Genomic DNA, 19,498 nt, shown 5'->3' on the forward strand with positions numbered 1-19,498 from the left:
TATGTTATGATGTTAGAGGCTATGCAAGGAATGCTTTAGTCCAGCGATATGCAGTTTTTATTGCGCCTTGCATTCAGCAGGAAGATCTTTAGCTTGAATCTGTGGCCTAGGTATTCACCTTGGTATTTCTTTTGGCACAAAGTGAAGGAGTATTTGAGAGAAAATGCACAATGTGTTTCTTATGCTGTTATGAACAACTTGTTACTCTTTCTCATTAAGCTTCAGCCACTGCAGAAATATATAAATAAGGGCTGACTTCCTGTAAGACGTGTCCAAAGCTGGGACGGAATAAAAGGAGACACTTGTAAATGATAGTGCTATCGTTTGAGAAAGGGTAAGTTGAGACTGACTTTCATGCGTATTCACAGACCAAGCATCATAAAGATACCAGCATGATCTTCATTGCGGGCTTAGAGCCGTTATTAGCTTTTGAGAGGTAAGAGGATTTTGAGGGCTCATTGGTCTAGGGGTATGATTCTCACTTTGGGTGCGAGAGGTCCCGGGTTCAAATCCCGGACGAGCCCTTTTCTTGGTACTCTTTTCAAGTTGTTTTGAAGTTTGCGTTTCAAAACCAACATCAATTTTTTCTTTGCAGTAGTGGATAATTCTTTGCTAGAGTCTCATGCTTCAGCCCTGCCCAGTCTGAGCTAATACCAAACATCTGGTCTTGCATGGCATGTGCGAGCGTTCAGCTAGGGATGTCGGGCAGGTTGCATGAAAGAAATCTAAAGCCAGAGGCCCATGGAATAGCCAGTTCGGAGCAGTTTCATTACAGAAAAATCAACTGTAGGTATCTGTTTCTGTAGTGTAGTGGTTATCACGTTCGCCTCACACGCGAAAGGTCCCCGGTTCGAAACCGGGCAGAAACAGTTGTTATATTGTGTTGGCTACAATGTTGATAGGTGCCGTTTTGCCATGGAATCGTCCAAGCCCTGAAGATTATTTCATGCAATCTCGTTCCAAGAAAGGGAATTCTCTCAAAACACTAAAGTAATCAGCGTGTGGATGTATCTGTTGGTTCTCAGACCTTGCTTTCAAAAGAGCCCTGCAATCGGTTCACTGCTCACCTAGAACAAGCATTAACATGGAGAATTGTTGGCACCAACAGGAATCTTATTTTAGTGGAGTGTTTCTGGCTTTGAGTGCAGAGGCCCTCGGCTCAATTCCAAGATGATCCTTCTCAAGGTGATGATACAAATGCATTGTCACCTTTACGTTTAATGTCAGAATCATTTATTTCCAGTTGGTGGTGTAAGAATGTTTGCAACAGTATGGCGATTTTTCCTAGCCATGCATGAATGAAAGCATATCACTCGCCTTTAGGTGTTTTTCTAATACATTGATATTTGCATCTTCCTTCCTAGCCTGCATGTTTGACTATCTTACAGGCTGCATGTAATAAGTATCACATCAGGGCCCTTCTTCTACTCAATTCACAACTGTTCTATCACGACATAGATAAGAAAGCTGCATCTGCTTTTGTTGTGTAGTGGTAATCAGGTTTACCTGACGTGTGAAAGCCCCACGCTTTGAAAGTACACAGTAACAAAGAAACCGATGACTTTTATAAAAAGGTGTCATGTGTGTCTCTTACTTTGCACAAAAAGTGCCAGAGATGACTTCATTTGCAGTCACTTGAAAAGTAGGGATTCTCCAATAAATGGTAAATGGTTGAAACAAATCTGAAGAAATGCATGACATACCTGTGTGTGTGTGTGTACGCATGTATGTATATATAGGGAGAGAGAGAGCGTCAATATAAACAGACTTTATTTCAATCAAGCTGTCTTTTCTATCCTTCAGGAGCAGAATGATCTGATCATCAGCGCTCCAGAATGTAGTGTTTTCTTGGCAAGCATCACATATTGTGATGTGTTAGCTAAAAGTTCCATATCCTAGAGACTGATATATTCCTCTGTACTTGTACCTTGGGGATTCATCAAAACCTGGCATCATAAGCAGCTTTCTACTGCCACAGACTGGACAGCGAAACAATTTAAAATATCCCAGAAAAAGAAAATAAGCATGCTTAATCAGAGCTTTCTGGACAGGAAGGACCTTTGAGCAAGTGAGGAATAAGCACTGCTTTTGTTAATTTGCATAGGCAGAATAGAGACTTCTGGGAAAAGGCCGAAATTACAGTCACAGAAAATGGCTGCATCTATAGAGAACGCTAAGAAGTGTTGGCAGCTTTTCCTCTGACCCTGACCACTTTTACAAGCAATCCTATGATAGTCAGCAGGACCCACCCTAAAAAGGAAGGGGCATCCACTTGGACCCTTTCCACCTTTTCTAAATCTCGCCTGATTGAGCACTGATTGAGCAGATAAGCACATGTCATTCTCATTTCAGAAAGGTATTGGTTAGCTTGCTGCTAGCAGCTCAGTTATGTTATGATGTTAGAGGCTATGCAAGGAATGCTTTAGTCCAGCGATATGCAGTTTTTATTGCGCCTTGCCTTCACCAGGAAGATCTTTAGCTTGAATCTGTGGCCTAGGTATTCACCTTGGTATTTCTTTTGGCACAAAGTGAAGGAGTATTTGAGAGAAAATGCACAATGTGTTTCTTATGTTATTATGAACAACTTGTTACTCTTTCTCATTAAGCTTCAGCCACTGCAGAAATATATAAATAAGGGCTGACTTCCTGTAAGACGTGTCCAAAGCTGGGACGGAATAAAAGGAGACACTTGTAAATGATAGTGCTATCGTTTGAGAAAGGGTAAGTTGAGACTGACTTTCATGCGTATTCACAGACCAAGCATCATAAAGATACCAGCATGATCTTCATTGCGGGCTTAGAGCCGGTATTAGCTTTTGAGCGGTAAGAGGATTTTGAGGGCTCGTTGGTCTAGGGGTATGATTCTCGCTTTGGGTGCGAGAGGTCCCGGGTTCAAATCCCGGACGAGCCCTTTTCTTGGTACTCTTTTCAAGTTGTTTTGAAGTTTGCGTTTCAAAACCAACATCAATTTTTTCTTTGCAGTAGTGGATAATTCTTTGCTAGAGTCTCATGCTTCAGCCCTGCCCAATCTGAGCTAATACCAAACATCTGGTCTTGCATGGCATGTACGAGCGTTCAGCTAGGGATGTCGGGCAGGTTGCATGAAAGAAATCTAAAGCCAGAGGCCCATGGAATAGCCAGTTCGGAGCAGTTTCATTACAGAAAAATCAACTGTAGGTATCTGTTTCTGTAGTGTAGTGGTTATCACGTTTGCCTCACACGCGAAAGGTCCCCGGTTTGAAACCGGGCAGAAACAGTTGTTATATTGTGTTGGCTACAATGTTGATAGGTGCCGTTTTGCCATGGAATTGTCCAAGCCCTGAAGATTATTTCATGCAATCTCGTTCCAAGAAAGGGAATTCTCTCAAAACACTAAAGTAATCGGCGTGTGGATGTATCTGTTGGTTCTCAGACCTTGCTTTCAAAAGAGCCCTGCAATCGGTTCACTGCTCACCTAGAACAAGCATTAACATGGAGAATTGTTGGCACCAACAGGAATCTTATTTTAGTGGAGTGTTTCTGGCTTTGAGTGCAGAGGCCCTCGGCTCAATTCCAAGATGATCCTTCTCAAGGTGATGATACAAATGCATTGTCACCTTTACGTTTAATGTCAGAATCATTTATTTCCAGTTGGTGGTGTAAGAATGTTTGCAACAGTATGGCGATTTTTCCTAGCCATGCATGAATGAAAGCATATCACTCGCCTTTAGGTGTTTTTCTAATACATTGATATTTGCATCTTCCTTCCTAGCCTGCATGTTTGACTATCTTACAGGCTGCATGTAATAAGTATCACATCAGGGCCCTTCTTCTACTCAATTCACAACTGTTCTATCACGACATAGATAAGAAAGCTGCATCTGCTTTTGTTGTGTAGTGGTAATCAGGTTTACCTGACGTGTGAAAGCCCCATGCTTTGAAAGTACACAGTAACAAAGAAACCGATGACTTTTATAAAAAGGTGTCATGTGTGTCTCTTACTTTGCACAAAAAGTGCCAGAGATGACTTCATTTGCAGTCACTTGAAAAGTAGGGATTCTCCAATAAATGGTAAATGGTTGAAACAAATCTGAAGAAATGCATGACATACCTGTGTGTGTGTGTGTACGCATGTATGTATATATAGGGAGAGAGAGAGCGTCAATATAAACAGACTTTATTTCAATCAAGCTGTCTTTTCTATCCTTCAGGAGCAGAATGTTCTGATCATCAGCGCTCCAGAATGTAGTGTTTTCTTGGCAAGCATCACATATTGTGATGTGTTAGCTAAAAGTTCCATATCCTAGAGACTGATATATTCCTCTGTACTTGTACCTTGGGGATTCATCAAAACCTGGCATCATAAGCAGCTTTCTACTGCCACAGACTGGACAGCGAAACAATTTAAAATATCCCAGAAAAAGAAAATAAGCATGCTTAATCAGAGCTTTCTGGACAGGAAGGACATTTGAGCAAGTGAGGAATAAGCACTGCTTTTGTTAATTTGCATAGGCAGAATAGAGACTTCTGGGAAAAGGCCGAAATTACAGTCACAGAAAATGGCTGCATCTATAGAGAACGCTAAGAAGTGTTGGCAGCTTTTCCTCTGACCCTGGCCACTTTTACAAGCAATCCTATGATAGTGAGCAGGACCCACCCTAAAAAGGAAGGGGCATCCACTTGGACCCTTTCCACCTTTTCTAAATCTCGCCTGATCGAGCCTGATTGAGCACTGATTGAGCAGATAAGCACATGTCATTCTCATTTCAGAAAGGTATTGGTTAGCTTGCTGCTAGCAGCTCAGTTATGTTATGATGTTAGAGGCTATGCAAGGAATGCTTTAGTCCAGCGATATGCAGTTTTTATTGCGCCTTGCATTCAGCAGGAAGATCTTTAGCTTGAATCTGTGGCCTAGGTATTCACCTTGGTATTTCTTTTGGCACAAAGTGAAGGAGTATTTGAGAGAAAATGCACAATGTGTTTCTTATGTTGTTATGAACAACTTGTTACTCTTTCTCATTAAGCTTCAGCCACTGCAGAAATATATAAATAAGGGCTGACTTCCTGTAAGACGTGTCCAAAGCTGGGACGGAATAAAAGGAGACACTTGTAAATGATAGTGCTATCGTTTGAGAAAGGGTAAGTTGAGACTGACTTTCATGCGTATTCACAGACCAAGCATCATAAAGATACCAGCATGATCTTCATTGCGGGCTTAGAGCCGGTATTAGCTTTTGAGAGGTAAGAGGATTTTGAGGGCTCGTTGGTCTAGGGGTATGATTCTCGCTTTGGGTGCGAGAGGTCCCGGGTTCAAATCCCGGACGAGCCCTTTTCTTGGTACTCTTTTCAAGTTGTTTTGAAGTTTGCGTTTCAAAACCAACATCAATTTTTTCTTTGCAGTAGTGGATAATTCTTTGCTAGAGTCTCATGCTTCAGCCCTGCCCAGTCTGAGCTAATACCAAACATCTGGTCTTGCATGGCATGTACGAGCGTTCAGCTAGGGATGTCGGGCAGGTTGCATGAAAGAAATCTAAAGCCAGAGGCCCATGGAATAGCCAGTTCGGAGCAGTTTCATTACAGAAAAATCAACTGTAGGTATCTGTTTCTGTAGTGTAGTGGTTATCAAGTTTGCCTCACACGCGAAAGGTCCCCGGTTTGAAACCGGGCAGAAACAGTTGTTATATTGTGTTGGCTACAATGTTGATAGGTGCCGTTTTGCCATGGAATTGTCCAAGCCCTGAAGATTATTTCATGCAATCTCGTTCCAAGAAAGGGAATTCTCTCAAAACACTAAAGTAATCGGCGTGTGGATGTATCTGTTGGTTCTCAGACCTTGCTTTCAAAAGAGCCCTGCAATCGGTTCACTGCTCACCTAGAACAAGCATTAACATGGAGAATTGTTGGCACCAACAGGAATCTTATTTTAGTGGAGTGTTTCTGGCTTTGAGTGCAGAGGCCCTCGGCTCAATTCCAAGATGATCCTTCTCAAGGTGATGATACAAATGCATTGTCACCTTTACGTTTAATGTCAGAATCATTTATTTCCAGTTGGTGGTGTAAGAATGTTTGCAACAGTATGGCGATTTTTCCTAGCCATGCATGAATGAAAGCATATCACTCGCCTTTAGGTGTTTTTCTAATACATTGATATTTGCATCTTCCTTCCTAGCCTGCATGTTTGACTATCTTACAGGCTGCATGTAATAAGTATCACATCAGGGCCCTTCTTCTACTCAATTCACAACTGTTCTATCACGACATAGATAAGAAAGCTGCATCTGCTTTTGTTGTGTAGTGGTAATCAGGTTTACCTGACGTGTGAAAGCCCCATGCTTTGAAAGTACACAGTAACAAAGAAACCGATGACTTTTATAAAAAGGTGTCATGTGTGTCTCTTACTTTGCACAAAAAGTGCCAGAGATGACTTCATTTGCAGTCACTTGAAAAGTAGGGATTCTCCAATAAATGGTAAATGGTTGAAACAAATCTGAAGAAATGCATGACATACCTGTGTGTGTGTGTGTACGCATGTATGTATATATAGGGAGAGAGAGAGCGTCAATATAAACAGACTTTATTTCAATCAAGCTGTCTTTTCTATCCTTCAGGAGCAGAATGTTCTGATCATCAGCGCTCCAGAATGTAGTGTTTTCTTGGCAAGCATCACATATTGTGATGTGTTAGCTAAAAGTTCCATATCCTAGAGACTGATATATTCCTCTGTACTTGTACCTTGGGGATTCATCAAAACCTGGCATCATAAGCAGCTTTCTACTGCCACAGACTGGACAGCGAAACAATTTAAAATATCCCAGAAAAAGAAAATAAGCATGCTTAATCAGAGCTTTCTGGACAGGAAGGACCTTTGAGCAAGTGAGGAATAAGCACTGCTTTTGTTAATTTGCATAGGCAGAATAGAGACTTCTGGGAAAAGGCCGAAATTACAGTCACAGAAAATGGCTGCATCTATAGAGAACGCTAAGAAGTGTTGGCAGCTTTTCCTCTGACCCTGACCACTTTTACAAGCAATCCTATGATAGTCAGCAGGACCCACCCTAAAAAGGAAGGGGCATCCACTTGGACCCTTTCCACCTTTTCTAAATCTCGCCTGATTGAGCACTGATTGAGCAGATAAGCACATGTCATTCTCATTTCAGAAAGGTATTGGTTAGCTTGCTGCTAGCAGCTCAGTTATGTTATGATGTTAGAGGCTATGCAAGGAATGCTTTAGTCCAGCGATATGCAGTTTTTATTGCGCCTTGCATTCAGCAGGAAGATCTTTAGCTTGAATCTGTGGCCTAGGTATTCACCTTGGTATTTCTTTTGGCACAAAGTGAAGGAGTATTTGAGAGAAAATGCACAATGTGTTTCTTATGTTGTTATGAACAACTTGTTACTCTTTCTCATTAAGCTTCAGCCACTGCAGAAATATATAAATAAGGGCTGACTTCCTGTAAGACGTGTCCAAAGCTGGGACGGAATAAAAGGAGACACTTGTAAATGATAGTGCTATCGTTTGAGAAAGGGTAAGTTGAGACTGACTTTCATGCGTATTCACAGACCAAGCATCATAAAGATACCAGCATGATCTTCATTGCGGGCTTAGAGCCGGTATTAGCTCTTGAGAGGTAAGAGGATTTTGAGGGCTCGTTGGTCTAGGGGTATGATTCTCGCTTTGGGTGCGAGAGGTCCCGGGTTCAAATCCCGGACGAGCCCTTTTCTTGGTACTCTTTTCAAGTTGTTTTGAAGTTTGCGTTTCAAAACCAACATCAATTTTTTCTTTGCAGTAGTGGATAATTCTTTGCTAGAGTCTCATGCTTCAGCCCTGCCCAGTCTGAGCTAATACCAAACATCTGGTCTTGCATGGCATGTACGAGCGTTCAGCTAGGGATGTCGGGCAGGTTGCATGAAAGAAATCTAAAGCCAGAGGCCCATGGAATAGCCAGTTCGGAGCAGTTTCATTACAGAAAAATCAACTGTAGGTATCTGTTTCTGTAGTGTAGTGGTTATCACGTTTGCCTCACACGCGAAAGGTCCCCGGTTTGAAACCGGGCAGAAACAGTTGTTATATTGTGTTGGCTACAATGTTGATAGGTGCCGTTTTGCCATGGAATTGTCCAAGCCCTGAAGATTATTTCATGCAATCTCGTTCCAAGAAAGGGAATTCTCTCAAAACACTAAAGTAATCGGCGTGTGGATGTATCTGTTGGTTCTCAGACCTTGCTTTCAAAAGAGCCCTGCAATCGGTTCACTGCTCACCTAGAACAAGCATTAACATGGAGAATTGTTGGCACCAACAGGAATCTTATTTTAGTGGAGTGTTTCTGGCTTTGAGTGCAGAGGCCCTCGGCTCAATTCCAAGATGATCCTTCTCAAGGTGATGATACAAATGCATTGTCACCTTTACGTTTAATGTCAGAATCATTTATTTCCAGTTGGTGGTGTAAGAATGTTTGCAACAGTATGGCGATTTTTCCTAGCCATGCATGAATGAAAGCATATCACTCGCCTTTAGGTGTTTTTCTAATACATTGATATTTGCATCTTCCTTCCTAGCCTGCATGTTTGACTATCTTACAGGCTGCATGTAATAAGTATCACATCAGGGCCCTTCTTCTACTCAATTCACAACTGTTCTATCACGACATAGATAAGAAAGCTGCATCTGCTTTTGTTGTGTAGTGGTAATCAGGTTTACCTGACGTGTGAAAGCCCCATGCTTTGAAAGTACACAGTAACAAAGAAACCGATGACTTTTATAAAAAGGTGTCATGTGTGTCTCTTACTTTGCACAAAAAGTGCCAGAGATGACTTCATTTGCAGTCACTTGAAAAGTAGGGATTCTCCAATAAATGGTAAATGGTTGAAACAAATCTGAAGAAATGCATGACATACCTGTGTGTGTGTGTGTACGCATGTATGTATATATAGGGAGAGAGAGAGCGTCAATATAAACAGACTTTATTTCAATCAAGCTGTCTTTTCTATCCTTCAGGAGCAGAATGTTCTGATCATCAGCGCTCCAGAATGTAGTGTTTTCTTGGCAAGCATCACATATTGTGATGTGTTAGCTAAAAGTTCCATATCCTAGAGACTGATATATTCCTCTGTACTTGTACCTTGGGGATTCATCAAAACCTGGCATCATAAGCAGCTTTCTACTGCCACAGACTGGACAGCGAAACAATTTAAAATATCCCAGAAAAAGAAAATAAGCATGCTTAATCAGAGCTTTCTGGACAGGAAGGACCTTTGAGCAAGTGAGGAATAAGCACTGCTTTTGTTAATTTGCATAGGCAGAATAGAGACTTCTGGGAAAAGGCCGAAATTACAGTCACAGAAAATGGCTGCATCTATAGAGAACGCTAAGAAGTGTTGGCAGCTTTTCCTCTGACCCTGACCACTTTTACAAGCAATCCTATGATAGTCAGCAGGACCCACCCTAAAAAGGAAGGGGCATCCACTTGGACCCTTTCCACCTTTTCTAAATCTCGCCTGATTGAGCACTGATTGAGCACTGATTGAGCAGATAAGCACATGTCATTCTCATTTCAGAAAGGTATTGGTTAGCTTGCTGCTAGCAGCTCAGTTATGTTATGATGTTAGAGGCTATGCAAGGAATGCTTTAGTCCAGCGATATGCAGTTTTTATTGCGCCTTGCATTCAGCAGGAAGATCTTTAGCTTGAATCTGTGGCCTAGGTATTCACCTTGGTATTTCTTTTGGCACAAAGTGAAGGAGTATTTGAGAGAAAATGCACAATGTGTTTCTTATGTTGTTATGAACAACTTGTTACTCTTTCTCATTAAGCTTCAGCCACTGCAGAAATATATAAATAAGGGCTGACTTCCTGTAAGACGTGTCCAAAGCTGGGACGGAATAAAAGGAGACACTTGTAAATGATAGTGCTATCGTTTGAGAAAGGGTAAGTTGAGACTGACTTTCATGCGTATTCACAGACCAAGCATCATAAAGATACCAGCATGATCTTCATTGCGGGCTTAGAGCCGGTATTAGCTTTTGAGAGGTAAGAGGATTTTGAGGGCTCGTTGGTCTAGGGGTATGATTCTCGCTTTGGGTGCGAGAGGTCCCGGGTTCAAATCCCGGACGAGCCCTTTTCTTGGTACTCTTTTCAAGTTGTTTTGAAGTTTGCGTTTCAAAACCAACATCAATTTTTTCTTTGCAGTAGTGGATAATTCTTTGCTAGAGTCTCATGCTTCAGCCCTGCCCAGTCTGAGCTAATACCAAACATCTGGTCTTGCATGGCATGTACGAGCGTTCAGCTAGGGATGTCGGGCAGGTTGCATGAAAGAAATCTAAAGCCAGAGGCCCATGGAATAGCCAGTTCGGAGCAGTTTCATTACAGAAAAATCAACTGTAGGTATCTGTTTCTGTAGTGTAGTGGTTATCACGTTTGCCTCACACGCGAAAGGTCCCCGGTTTGAAACCGGGCAGAAACAGTTGTTATATTGTGTTGGCTACAATGTTGATAGGTGCCGTTTTGCCATGGAATTGTCCAAGCCCTGAAGATTATTTCATGCAATCTCGTTCCAAGAAAGGGAATTCTCTCAAAACACTAAAGTAATCGGCGTGTGGATGTATCTGTTGGTTCTCAGACCTTGCTTTCAAAAGAGCCCTGCAATCGGTTCACTGCTCACCTAGAACAAGCATTAACATGGAGAATTGTTGGCACCAACAGGAATCTTATTTTAGTGGAGTGTTTCTGGCTTTGAGTGCAGAGGCCCTCGGCTCAATTCCAAGATGATCCTTCTCAAGGTGATGATACAAATGCATTGTCACCTTTACGTTTAATGTCAGAATCATTTATTTCCAGTTGGTGGTGTAAGAATGTTTGCAACAGTATGGCGATTTTTCCTAGCCATGCATGAATGAAAGCATATCACTCGCCTTTAGGTGTTTTTCTAATACATTGATATTTGCATCTTCCTTCCTAGCCTGCATGTTTGACTATCTTACAGGCTGCATGTAATAAGTATCACATCAGGGCCCTTCTTCTACTCAATTCACAACTGTTCTATCACGACATAGATAAGAAAGCTGCATCTGCTTTTGTTGTGTAGTGGTAATCAGGTTTACCTGACGTGTGAAAGCCCCATGCTTTGAAAGTACACAGTAACAAAGAAACCGATGACTTTTATAAAAAGGTGTCATGTGTGTCTCTTACTTTGCACAAAAAGTGCCAGAGATGACTTCATTTGCAGTCACTTGAAAAGTAGGGATTCTCCAATAAATGGTAAATGGTTGAAACAAATCTGAAGAAATGCATGACATACCTGTGTGTGTGTGTGTACGCATGTATGTATATATAGGGAGAGAGAGAGCGTCAATATAAACAGACTTTATTTCAATCAAGCTGTCTTTTCTATCCTTCAGGAGCAGAATGTTCTGATCATCAGCGCTCCAGAATGTAGTGTTTTCTTGGCAAGCATCACATATTGTGATGTGTTAGCTAAAAGTTCCATATCCTAGAGACTGATATATTCCTCTGTACTTGTACCTTGGGGATTCATCAAAACCTGGCATCATAAGCAGCTTTCTACTGCCACAGACTGGACAGCGAAACAATTTAAAATATCCCAGAAAAAGAAAATAAGCATGCTTAATCAGAGCTTTCTGGACAGGAAGGACCTTTGAGCAAGTGAGGAATAAGCACTGCTTTTGTTAATTTGCATAGGCAGAATAGAGACTTCTGGTAAAAAGGCCGAAATTACAGTCACAGAAAATGGCTGCATCTATAGAGAACGCTAAGAAGTGTTGGCAGCTTTTCCTCTGACCCTGACCACTTTTACAAGCAATCCTATGATAGTCAGCAGGACCCACCCTAAAAAGGAAGGGGCATCCACTTGGACCCTTTCCACCTTTTCTAAATCTCGCCTGATTGAGCACTGATTGAGCACTGATTGAGCAGATAAGCACATGTCATTCTCATTTCAGAAAGGTATTGGTTAGCTTGCTGCTAGCAGCTCAGTTATGTTATGATGTTAGAGGCTATGCAAGGAATGCTTTAGTCCAGCGATATGCAGTTTTTATTGCGCCTTGCATTCAGCAGGAAGATCTTTAGCTTGAATCTGTGGCCTAGGTATTCACCTTGGTATTTCTTTTGGCACAAAGTGAAGGAGTATTTGAGAGAAAATGCACAATGTGTTTCTTATGTTGTTATGAACAACTTGTTACTCTTTCTCATTAAGCTTCAGCCACTGCAGAAATATATAAATAAGGGCTGACTTCCTGTAAGACGTGTCCAAAGCTGGGACGGAATAAAAGGAGACACTTGTAAATGATAGTGCTATCGTTTGAGAAAGGGTAAGTTGAGACTGACTTTCATGCGTATTCACAGACCAAGCATCATAAAGATACCAGCATGATCTTCATTGCGGGCTTAGAGCCGGTATTAGCTTTTGAGAGGTAAGAGGATTTTGAGGGCTCGTTGGTCTAGGGGTATGATTCTCGCTTTGGGTGCGAGAGGTCCCGGGTTCAAATCCCGGACGAGCCCTTTTCTTGGTACTCTTTTCAAGTTGTTTTGAAGTTTGCGTTTCAAAACCAACATCAATTTTTTCTTTGCAGTAGTGGATAATTCTTTGCTAGAGTCTCATGCTTCAGCCCTGCCCAGTCTGAGCTAATACCAAACATCTGGTCTTGCATGGCATGTACGAGCGTTCAGCTAGGGATGTCGGGCAGGTTGCATGAAAGAAATCTAAAGCCAGAGGCCCATGGAATAGCCAGTTCGGAGCAGTTTCATTACAGAAAAATCAACTGTAGGTATCTGTTTCTGTAGTGTAGTGGTTATCACGTTTGCCTCACACGCGAAAGGTCCCCGGTTTGAAACCGGGCAGAAACAGTTGTTATATTGTCTTGGCTACAATGTTGATAGGTGCCGTTTTGCCATGGAATTGTCCAAGCCCTGAAGATTATTTCATGCAATCTCGTTCCAAGAAAGGGAATTCTCTCAAAACACTAAAGTAATCGGCGTGTGGATGTATCTGTTGGTTCTCAGACCTTGCTTTCAAAAGAGCCCTGCAATCGGTTCACTGCTCACCTAGAACAAGCATTAACATGGAGAATTGTTGGCACCAACAGGAATCTTATTTTAGTGGAGTGTTTCTGGCTTTGAGTGCAGAGGCCCTCGGCTCAATTCCAAGATGATCCTTCTCAAGGTGATGATACAAATGCATTGTCACCTTTACGTTTAATGTCAGAATCATTTATTTCCAGTTGGTGGTGTAAGAATGTTTGCAACAGTATGGCGATTTTTCCTAGCCATGCATGAATGAAAGCATATCACTCGCCTTTAGGTGTTTTTCTAATACATTGATATTTGCATCTTCCTTCCTAGCCTGCATGTTTGACTATCTTACAGGCTGCATGTAATAAGTATCACATCAGGGCCCTTCTTCTACTCAATTCACAACTGTTCTATCACGACATAGATAAGAAAGCTGCATCTGCTTTTGTTGTGTAGTGGTAATCAGGTTTACCTGACGTGTGAAAGCCCCATGCTTTGAAAGTACACAGTAACAAAGAAACCGATGACTTTTATAAAAAGGTGTCATGTGTGTCTCTTACTTTGCACAAAAAGTGCCAGAGATGACTTCATTTGCAGTCACTTGAAAAGTAGGGATTCTCCAATAAATGGTAAATGGTTGAAACAAATCTGAAGAAATGCATGACATACCTGTGTGTGTGTGTGTACGCATGTATGTATATATAGGGAGAGAGAGAGCGTCAATATAAACAGACTTTATTTCAATCAAGCTGTCTTTTCTATCCTTCAGGAGCAGAATGTTCTGATCATCAGCGCTCCAGAATGTAGTGTTTTCTTGGCAAGCATCACATATTGTGATGTGTTAGCTAAAAGTTCCATATCCTAGAGACTGATATATTCCTCTGTACTTGTACCTTGGGGATTCATCAAAACCTGGCATCATAAGCAGCTTTCTACTGCCACAGACTGGACAGCGAAACAATTTAAAATATCCCAGAAAAAGAAAATAAGCATGCTTAATCAGAGCTTTCTGGACAGGAAGGACATTTGAGCAAGTGAGGAATAAGCACTGCTTTTGTTAATTTGCATAGGCAGAATAGAGACTTCTGGGAAAAGGCCGAAATTACAGTCACAGAAAATGGCTGCATCTATAGAGAACGCTAAGAAGTGTTGGCAGCTTTTCCTCTGACCCTGGCCACTTTTACAAGCAATCCTATGATAGTCAGCAGGACCCACCCTAAAAAGGAAGGGGCATCCACTTGGACCCTTTCCACCTTTTCTAAATCTCGCCTGATCGAGCCTGATTGAGCACTGATTGAGCAGATAAGCACATGTCATTCTCATTTCAGAAAGGTATTGGTTAGCTTGCTGCTAGCAGCTCAGTTATGTTATGATGTTAGAGGCTATGCAAGGAATGCTTTAGCCCAGCGATATGCAGTTTTTATTGCGCCTTGCATTCAGCAGGAAGATCTTTAGCTTGAATCTGTGGCCTAGGTATTCACCTTGGTATTTTTTTTGGCACAAAGTGAAGGAGTATTTGAGAGAAAATGCACAATGTGTTTCTTATGTTGTTATGAACAACTTGTTACTCTTTCTCATTAAGCTTCAGCCACTGCAGAAATATATAAATAAGGGCTGACTTCCTGTAAGACGTGTCCAAAGCTGGGACGGAATAAAAGGAGACACTTGTAAATGATAGTGCTATCGTTTGAGAAAGGGTAAGTTGAGACTGACTTTCATGCGTATTCACAGACCAAGCATCATAAAGATACCAGCATGATCTTCATTGCGGGCTTAGAGCCGGTATTAGCTTTTGAGAGGTAAGAGGATTTTGAGGGCTCGTTTGTCTAGGGGTATGATTCTCGCTTTGGGTGCGAGAGGTCCTGGGTTCAAATCCCGGACGAGCCCTTTTCTTGGTACTCTTTTCAAGTTGTTTTGAAGTTTGCGTTTCAAAACCAACATCAATTTTTTCTTTGCAGTAGTGGATAATTCTTTGCTAGAGTCTCATGCTTCAGCCCTGCCCAGTCTGAGCTAATACCAAACATCTGGTCTTGCATGGCATGTACGAGCGTTCAGCTAGGGATGTCGGGCAGGTTGCATGAAAGAAATCTAAAGCCAGAGGCCCATGGAATAGCCAGTTCGGAGCAGTTTCATTACAGAAAAATCAACTGTAGGTATCTGTTTCTGTAGTGTAGTGGTTATCACGTTCGCCTCACACGCGAAAGGTCCCCAGTTCGAAACCGGGCAGAAACAGTTGTTATATTGTGTTGGCTACAATGTTGATAGGTGCCGTTTTGCCATGGAATTGTCCAAGCCCTGAAGATTATTTCATGCAATCTCGTTCCAAGAAAGGGAATTCTCTCAAAACACTAAAGTAATCGGCGTGTGGATGTATCTGTTGGTTCTCAGACCTTGCTTTCAAAAGAGCCCTGCAATCGGTTCACTGCTCACCTAGAACAAGCATTAACATGGAGAATTGTTGGCACCAACAGGAATCTTATTTTAGTGGAGTGTTTCTGGCTTTGAGTGCAGAGGCCCTCGGCTCAATTCCAAGATGATCCTTCTCAAGGTGATGATACAAATGCATTGTCACCTTTACGTTTAATGTCAGAATCATTTATTTCCAGTTGGTGGTGTAAGAATGTTTGCAACAGTATGGCGATTTTTCCTAGCCATGCATGAATGAAAGCATATCACTCGCCTTTAGGTGTTTTTCTAATACATTGATATTTGCATCTTCCTTCTTAGCCTGCATGTTTGACTATCTTACAGGCTGCATGTAATAAGTATCACATCAGGGCCCTTCTTCTACTCAATTCACAACTGTTCTATCACGACATAGATAAGAAAGCTGCATCTGCTTTTGTTGTGTAGTGGTAATCAGGTTTACCTGACGTGTGAAAGCCCCATGCTTTGAAAGTACACAGTAACAAAGAAACCGATGACTTTTATAAAAAGGTGTCATGTGTGTCTCTTACTTTGCACAAAAAGTGCCAGAGATGACTTCATTTGCAGTCACTTGAAAAGTAGGGATTCTCCAATAAATGGTAAATGGTTGAAACAAATCTGAAGAAATGCATGACATACCTGTGTGTGTGTGTGTACGCATGTATGTATATATAGGGAGAGAGAGAGCGTCAATATAAACAGACTTTATTTCAATCAAGCTGTCTTTTCTATCCTTCAGGAGCAGAATGTTCTGATCATCAGCGCTCCAGAATGTAGTGTTTTCTTGGCAAGCATCACATATTGTGATGTGTTAGCTAAAAGTTCCATATCCTAGAGACTGATATATTCCTCTGTACTTGTACCTTGGGGATTCATCAAAACCTGGCATCATAAGCAGCTTTCTACTGCCACAGACTGGACAGCGAAACAATTTAAAATATCCCAGAAAAAGAAAATAAGCATGCTTAATCAGAGCTTTCTGGACAGGAAGGACCTTTGAGCAAGTGAGGAATAAGCACTGCTTTTGTTAATTTGCATAGGCAGAATAGAGACTTCTGGGAAAAGGCCGAAATTACAGTCACAGAAAATGGCTGCATCTATAGAGAACGCTAAGAAGTGTTGGCAGCTTTTCCTCTGACCCTGACCACTTTTACAAGCAATCCTATGATAGTCAGCAGGACCCACCCTAAAAAGGAAGGGGCATCCACTTGGACCCTTTCCACCTTTTCTAAATCTCGCCTGATTGAGCACTGATTGAGCAGATAAGCACATGTCATTCTCATTTCAGAAAGGTATTGGTTAGCTTGCTGCTAGCAGCTCAGTTATGTTATGATGTTAGAGGCTATGCAAGGAATGCTTTAGTCCAGCGATATGCAGTTTTTATTGCGCCTTGCATTCAGCAGGAAGATCTTTAGCTTGAATCTGTGGTCTAGGTATTCACCTTGGTATTTTTTTTGGCACAAAGTGAAGGAGTATTTGAGAGAAAATGCACAATGTGTTTCTTATGTTGTTATGAACAACTTGTTACTCTTTCTCATTAAGCTTCAGCCACTGCAGAAATATATAAATAAGGGCTGACTTCCTGTAAGACGTGTCCAAAGCTGGGACGGAATAAAAGGAGACACTTGTAAATGATAGTGCTATCGTTTGAGAAAGGGTAAGTTGAGACTGACTTTCATGCGTATTCACAGACCAAGCATCATAAAGATACCAGCATGATCTTCATTGCGGGCTTAGAGCCGGTATTAGCTTTTGAGAGGTAAGAGGATTTTGAGGGCTCGTTTGTCTAGGGGTATGATTCTCGCTTTGGGTGCGAGAGGTCCCGGGTTCAAATCCCGGACGAGCCCTTTTCTTGGTACTCTTTTCAAGTTGTTTTGAAGTTTGCGTTTCAAAACCAACATCAATTTTTTCTTTGCAGTAGTGGATAATTCTTTGCTAGAGTCTCATGCTTCAGCCCTGCCCAGTCTGAGCTAATACCAAACATCTGGTCTTGCATGGCATGTACGAGCGTTCAGCTAGGGATGTCGGGCAGGTTGCATGAAAGAAATCTAAAGCCAGAGGCCCATGGAATAGCCAGTTCGGAGCAGTTTCATTACAGAAAAATCAACTGTAGGTATCTGTTTCTGTAGTGTAGTGGTTATCACGTTCGCCTCACACGCGAAAGGTCCCCGGTTCGAAACCGGGCAGAAACAGTAGTTATATTGTGTTGGCTACAATGTTGATAGGTGCCGTTTTGCCATGGAATTGTCCAAGCCCTGAAGATTATTTCATGCAATCTCGTTCCAAGAAAGGGAATTCTCTCAAAACACTAAAGTAATCGGCGTGTGGATGTATCTGTTGGTTCTCAGACCTTGCTTTCAAAAGAGCCCTGCAATCGGTTCACTGCTCACCTAGAACAAGCATTAACATGGAGAATTGTTGGCACCAACAGGAATCTTATTTTAGTGGAGTGTTTCTGGCTTTGAGTGCAGAGGCCCTCGGCTCAATTCCAAGATGATCCTTCTCAAGGTGATGATACAAATGCATTGTCACCTTTACGTTTAATGTCAGAATCATTTATTTCCAGTTGGTGGTGTAAGAATGTTTGCAACAGTATGGCGATTTTTCCTAGCCATGCATGAATGAAAGCATATCACTCGCCTTTAGGTGTTTTTCTAATACATTGATATTTGCATCTTCCTTCTTAGCCTGCATGTTTGACTATCTTACAGGCTGCATGTAATAAGTATCACATCAGGGCCCTTCTTCTACTCAATTCACAACTGTTCTATCACGACATAGATAAGAAAGCTGCATCTGCTTTTGTTGTGTAGTGGTAATCAGGTTTACCTGACGTGTGAAAGCCCCATGCTTTGAAAGTACACAGTAACAAAGAAACCGATGACTTTTATAAAAAGGTGTCATGTGTGTCTCTTACTTTGCACAAAAAGTGCCAGAGATGACTTCATTTGCAGTCACTTGAAAAGTAGGGATTCTCCAATAAATGGTAAATGGTTGAAACAAATCTGAAGAAATGCATGACATACCTGTGTGTGTGTGTGTACGCATGTATGTATATATAGGGAGAGAGAGAGCGTCAATATAAACAGACTTTATTTCAATCAAGCTGTCTTTTCTATCCTTCAGGAGCAGAATGTTCTGATCATCAGCGCTCCAGAATGTAGTGTTTTCTTGGCAAGCATCACATATTGTGATGTGTTAGCTAAAAGTTCCATATCCTAGAGACTGATATATTCCTATGTACTTGTACCTTGGGGATTCATCAAAACCTGGCATCATAAGCAGCTTTCTACTGCCACAGACTGGACAGCGAAACAATTTAAAATATCCCAGAAAAAGAAAATAAGCATGCTTAATCAGAGCTTTCTGGACAGGAAGGACCTTTGAGCAAGTGAGGAATAAGCACTGCTTTTGTTAATTTGCATAGGCAGAATAGAGACTTCTGGGAAAAGGCCGAAATTACAGTCACAGAAAATGGCTGCATCTATAGAGAACGCTAAGAAGTGTTGGCAGCTTTTCCTCTGACCCTGACCACTTTTACAAGCAATCCTATGATAGTCAGCAGGACCCACCCTAAAAAGGAAGGGGCATCCACTTGGACCCTTTCCACCTTTTCTAAATCTCGCCTGATTGAGCACTGATTGAGCAGATAAGCACATGTCATTCTCATTTCAGAAAGGTATTGGTTAGCTTGCTGCTAGCAGCTCAGTTATGTTATGATGTTAGAGGCTATGCAAGGAATGCTTTAGTCCAGCGATATGCAGTTTTTATTGCGCCTTGCATTCAGCAGGAAGATCTTTAGCTTGAATCTGTGGCCTAGGTATTCACCTTGGTATTTTTTTTGGCACAAAGTGAAGGAGTATTTGAGAGAAAATGCACAATGTGTTTCTTATGTTGTTATGAACAACTTGTTACTCTTTCTCATTAAGCTTCAGCCACTGCAGAAATATATAAATAAGGGCTGACTTCCTGTAAGACGTGTCCAAAGCTGGGACGGAATAAAAGGAGACACTTGTAAATGATAGTGCTATCGTTTGAGAAAGGGTAAGTTGAGACTGACTTTCATGCG

The 19,498-nt window shown here is 41.6% G+C and overlaps 7 non-coding genes across 7 annotated transcripts; all 7 read left to right on the forward strand.

Moving 5' to 3' along the window:
• Positions 1-796: 796 nt before the first annotated feature.
• Positions 797-869, forward strand: TRNAV-CAC (transfer RNA valine (anticodon CAC)). The gene has a single exon. It is a non-coding gene; the product is annotated as a tRNA-Val (tRNA).
• A 1,970-nt stretch (positions 870-2,839) lies between these two features.
• On the forward strand, positions 2,840-2,911 carry TRNAP-UGG (transfer RNA proline (anticodon UGG)). Its single transcript has one exon. It is a non-coding gene; the product is annotated as a tRNA-Pro (tRNA).
• Positions 2,912-5,236: 2,325 nt separating this feature from the next.
• Positions 5,237-5,308, forward strand: TRNAP-UGG (transfer RNA proline (anticodon UGG)). The gene has a single exon. It is a non-coding gene; the product is annotated as a tRNA-Pro (tRNA).
• A 2,315-nt stretch (positions 5,309-7,623) lies between these two features.
• Positions 7,624-7,695, forward strand: TRNAP-UGG (transfer RNA proline (anticodon UGG)). Its single transcript has one exon. It is a non-coding gene; the product is annotated as a tRNA-Pro (tRNA).
• Positions 7,696-10,021: 2,326 nt separating this feature from the next.
• TRNAP-UGG (transfer RNA proline (anticodon UGG)) lies at positions 10,022-10,093 on the forward strand. Its single transcript has one exon. It is a non-coding gene; the product is annotated as a tRNA-Pro (tRNA).
• A 2,327-nt stretch (positions 10,094-12,420) lies between these two features.
• On the forward strand, positions 12,421-12,492 carry TRNAP-UGG (transfer RNA proline (anticodon UGG)). Its single transcript has one exon. It is a non-coding gene; the product is annotated as a tRNA-Pro (tRNA).
• Positions 12,493-17,548: 5,056 nt separating this feature from the next.
• Positions 17,549-17,621, forward strand: TRNAV-CAC (transfer RNA valine (anticodon CAC)). Its single transcript has one exon. It is a non-coding gene; the product is annotated as a tRNA-Val (tRNA).
• The last annotated feature ends 1,877 nt before the right edge of the window (positions 17,622-19,498 follow it).

Source organism: Triturus cristatus, chromosome 8, assembly GCF_964204655.1.
Source record: "Triturus cristatus chromosome 8, aTriCri1.1, whole genome shotgun sequence".
Taxonomy (NCBI): domain Eukaryota; kingdom Metazoa; phylum Chordata; class Amphibia; order Caudata; family Salamandridae; genus Triturus; species Triturus cristatus.